The sequence below is a fragment of the Notolepis coatsorum genome (assembly GCF_963971535.1).
Source record: "Notolepis coatsorum genome assembly, chromosome: 6".
NCBI lineage: Eukaryota > Metazoa > Chordata > Actinopteri > Aulopiformes > Paralepididae > Notolepis > Notolepis coatsorum.
Genome location: NC_140170.1, coordinates 51,968,103 through 51,973,102, shown reverse-complemented (window position 1 = coordinate 51,973,102; position 5,000 = coordinate 51,968,103). Strand labels below are relative to the sequence as shown.

Sequence of the window (5,000 nt, the reverse complement as noted above, 5' to 3'; positions counted from 1 at the left end):
GTTTTTGAGTTAAGTTACTTTGGCTGATTAGCTATGGTTTGGAAAGAAAGCCTCTCTCTCTCTCTCTCTCTCTCTCTCTCTCTCTCTCTCTCTCTCTCTCTCTCTCTCTCTCTCTCTCTCTCTCTCTCTCTCTCTCTCTCTGTTGTTTTAGGGACCTGCCATGTCTGTCCCTGTGTTTGGTTTGGGAAAGCAGTTGCCTGTGTGTGTGTCAGTGTGTGTGTGTGTGTGTGTGTGGCTGTGACATTCCTGACATGACAGAGACCTGCCCCCATTCCCAGGGGTACACACACACACACACACACACACACACACACACACACACACACACACACACACACACACACACACACACACACACACACACACACATACACACACACACACACATACACACACACACACACACACACACACACACACACACACACACACACACACACACACACACACACACACACACACACACACACACACACACACACACACACACACACACACACACACTACAAGGAGTGATGGGTGGCCTGGCACTGAAAGAGGGGGATGTCAGGCTATGGTGTGTGTGTGTGTACGGAATGTGTGCATGCGTGTGTGTGTGTGTGCACGGAATGTGTGCATGCGTATGTACAGTAAGGATATGTACTGTATCATGACGTTAGGGGTGAAATTACAAGCAGGGTGGCGATTCTCAGTGTTATTTTTGGTCAGTATTATCTCAGTCTCCATGGCCGCTGCCACAGTCTGAGATGATGGAGAAACAGAACTGGACAATCCTCCTGCTTCCCTCAAGTCAAGTGTGGCAACATGTTGTCTTCCCCGTGAGTCATACCACGACAAGTCCACCATCAATATCCTCTATTCTGTATCCATGTTGTGTGTGTCCGGGTCAGATCCGTCGCAAAGGCAAGCCTTTCCAAACAAAACTTGCGTCATTCAGTTAGCGAGGCTCTTCATCCTCTAATCAAAATAAACTCTCCCCCATGCTGTTGGACTGGAAACAACGGCTTAACAGGAAGCAACAGGGTTTATAGGAAATATGGATTTATCATGAGAATTGGGTCTTAACATGTGAATTGGGTCTTATCATATGAATTGGGTCTTATCATGATAATTGGGTCTTATCATGAGAATTAGGCTGCCATTTGTTTCAGCAATGGTCTTGTTTGTTTACTGTAATTATAGGTATCATGACCAATCTGACAATGATATATTTTGTTGAAAAGTGCCCTTGTAGTAGCTGTTGTTACCCTAAAAAATGGCATAGCCGTCAGTGCTGAAAAAATAACATTTAAATTTAATCGTGACCTTATAATAGAAAAGTCTAATCGAATTGTGGAATTGTGACACCCTTAATGAATGTGTGTCTGTGTGTCTGTGTGTCTGTCTGTCTGTGTGTGTGTGTGTGTGTGTGTGTGTGTGTGTGTGTGTGTGTGTGTGTGTGTGTGTGTGTGTGTGTGTGTGTGTGTGTGTGTGTGTGTGTGTGTGTGTGTGTGTGTGTGTGTGATTGCATGCTTAGTATTCCAGAACTGTCCTGGACAGAGGCCAAACGGTGCCAAACAATAGGTGTGGTGTCACACACACACACAGACCAGAGAGAGAGAGAGAGAGCGTGGAAGCGTGTGGAAGGCAGGGTCAGGTCAGGGCTATAGTAATGATGTTTATATGAGAGCATCAATATGGTGTGATCTCAACGTGTTCTGGACCGGATCAGGCTGGTTAGATTCAGACTGGAGTGGACTCTTGTGGGACAGGTATGGAACGTGCACCCTCCAGAACAGAACAGAACAGAACAGTTTGTTGACTGCTTTGTTATTGTTGCTCAAACTAACGGACTGGCTGTAGGGTTAACTAGTGAGTGAGTGAGTGAGTGAGTGAGTGAGTGAGTGAGTGAGTGAGTGAGTGAGTGAGTGAGTGAGTGATGTGAGTGAGTGAGTGAGTGAGTGAGTGAGTGAGTGAGTGAGTGAGTGAGTGAGTGAGTGAGTGAGTGAGTGAGTGAGTGAGTGAGTGAGTGACAGATTGACACTCTCCTCAAGTAACTAACAAACTGATTCACAAACTGACTTATTTCCGGACTAACTAAGTACTCACTAACTAAGTAACTAGCTAATTAACTGGCTCACTGAATAATTAGCTTACTGACTGATTGACCTAATGACTGACTGACTGTTGATCTTGTGTTCCAGCACAGCTATTGTAGTGATAGTATCGTAGGTCAAATGATAGCTGGGTGAGAGAGAGAGAGATAGCTGGTGAGAGAGAGAGAGAGAGAGAGAGAGAGAGAGAGAAGAGAGAGAGAGAGAGAGAGAGAGAGAGATGTGAGAGAGAGAGAGAGAGAGAGAGAGAGAGAGATGTGAGAGAGAGAGAGAGAGAGAGATGTGAGAGAGAGAGAGAGAGAGAGAGAGAGAGAGAGAGAGAGATGTGAGAGAGAGAGGGAGAGAGAGATGTGAGAGAGAGAGAGAGAGAGAGAGAGATGTGAGAGAGAGAGGGAGAGAGAGAGAGAGGGAGAGAGAGAGAGAGAGAGAGAGAGAGATGTGAGAGAGAGAGAGAGAGAGAGAGAGAGAGAGAGAGAGAGAGAGAGAGAGAGAGAGAGAGAGAGAGAGAGATGTGAGAGAGAGAGGGAGAGAGAGGTGTGTCGCATACCGATGTCCCTGCCTCAGCTGGGATACCGACACAACACAAGATCTCCAGCCCTGCCCAGGTGTGTGTTTTGATGTTGATCATATGTTTTATTGCAGTGTGTTGATTTGTAGAGTTTCAGTTTGTATCTCTGGACCTCTGTTCAGCAGGTGACGGCTGGTTTTCCTCTTGACATCCATGTAGGTTTGACTCGTCCCAAATCATTATGAGTGGTTGAGCTTGGTACCACTGTGATGCCAAAATACGTTCTGGGTCAAGGGCTAACATTATAGACTAACACTATATACAATTCAATTCATATCAATCTGGCATTGTATGTACAATCATATATTTTGACTCCTCACAAGTTATTATGAGTAAATGGTGTAGCTTCGTACTTAAGGTTAGTTTAGAAATATTGAGTCATCATTATGAGTGGTGTAGCTTGGCTGGTACCATGTTAGTTTAAACTTATTGAGTCATTATGAGTTTGATTGATTGATTGAAAACGTTATAACAGATTGCAGAATGGGTACAGTACAGCTCAATACACACAATTGTTAAGGGGATGCAGACCAGAGAAAGACTTTTGTCTTGTTTACATCAGGGTCCCCCATTTTCAATTCATCATAACATGACATACACGACATACAGATAAACAGTACTGTTACATCCAGACATTTATGACATACAAGATATACAAATATACAGTACTGTTTACCCTCTTCCACCCCGAGCCTATTTTCTGAAAATCCGCCTAAAATATATACCTAGGTAAATGGAATATTGCTCCACTTCTACAAGGTCTATTTGCATATTCTTGGTATCTAGGGACATCTACGGACCTCAGGGAATGTATTCACAGTGTCAGAAATATTGTGTCTTTTACTAGGCTTGCTTAAATTGTGATGAAACAAAGGAGAATATGAATTATGATTTTTCTTTGCATCTTTGACAGTGAATAACACCATGCTAATAATGACCAAACATTAAAAACTGCCACTGATCTCGTTCGGTACCTTCTTGAGATCATGTGTACAAAAAATCTAAGGAAATGAATAAAGGGAAGATGATTAAACAGAAGGCTCTGTAGATACAGTACTGAATTCTCCCATCCGGACCAATGCAATTTGAAATATTATTATAGAATATAGAATAGGAGGCTTATAAATTACCTTATTATAGCCAATTCGCACATTTATATATATATACATATATTATCTTTCAAATGCCCGAGTTTAATTTGGATTTAGTATCACCAGGCATGCATAAGAACAGATAATGAAATCTACTGTAATCGACTGTACTTTTATTTTCCCCACAGTGCAACCGTTTTGAAAAGAATGTCAGATCTAATTGTTCCTACATGTTAACAATAGGGAAGAGAAACTTGAAAGCCTTTCAATATTTGTCAAAAACGTTACCTTTTGTGGCTTATTATCCCGAATATTAACAGTTATTGAAATAATTCATACAGAACTCTGAACCTTGAACCCCATCAAATCTTCTAGGAAGTGTAGTTTAAAAAGAATTCAATGCAGAACCATATCTGTGGAACTCTGCTACAAAATGGCCGCAAAAAGACTACAATTCCCATGGTTCAAAATATCCAAAATGGTCGCCCTCGCAGATAGAATTGGTCAAATCGAAAAGTTAAATCTATCTAATGACACTTTTAACCTATTGCTAAACTAACGTATTGATGATAATATACATTCTACATGCTGTTGTGACATGTTCATGATGTTAATACTTGAATACGTTTGAAATTAAAATCGCAACTTTTATACAACAAAAATATTGATTTATGACCAGATATAATTTGCGGTCCGCCGATGGACTGCACCGGGGGAACAGGTTAAGAGAGAGAGTTTCTAAAAGAGAGTATATACATTTGAGGGGGAAGAAACTGTACATTGGAGGGTGTTGGGTGGGGGGGGGGGGGTGTTGGACATTTACAGGGGCCAGTTTCGAATTGCAGCCTCCCGTAGGTTGATTGATTGATTGTGAGTGGTGTAGCTTGTTTTGGTACCAGGTTAGTTTAAACGTATTGAGTCATTATGAGCTGTGTAGCTTGGTTTGGTCTGTCTGTCTGTCTGTCTGTCTGTCTGTCTGTCTGACTGTCTGTCTGTCTGTCTGACTGTCTGTCTGTCTGTCTGTCTGACTGTCTGTCCTGACTGTCTGTCTGTCTGTCTGTCTGTCTGTCCTGTCTGTCTGTCTGTCTGTCTGTCTGTCTGTCTGTCTGTCTGTCTGTCTGTCTGTCTGTCTGTCTGTCTGTCTGTCTGTCTGTCTGTCTGTCTGTCTGTCTGTCTGTCTGTCTGTCTGTCTGTCTGACTGTCTGTCTGTCTGTCTGTCTGTCTGTCTGTCTGTCTGACTGTCTGTCT

The 5,000-nt window shown here is 42.6% G+C and overlaps 1 protein-coding gene across 2 annotated transcripts in view; it reads left to right on the top strand.

Moving 5' to 3' along the window:
* ripor1 (RHO family interacting cell polarization regulator 1) overlaps positions 1-5,000 on the top strand; it is a 105,471-nt gene that overhangs the window by 10,468 nt on the left and 90,003 nt on the right. Inside the window, exon 1 of one of the 2 annotated variants that reach the window (XM_084316560.1) lies at positions 2,604-2,698. The exons of the other annotated variant lie outside the window; for it this stretch is intronic. The gene's annotated coding sequence lies outside the window, so the exon portion shown is untranslated. Of the gene's footprint in view, positions 1-2,603; positions 2,699-5,000 lie in introns of those variants that run through there. 2 annotated transcript variants of the gene reach the window in all.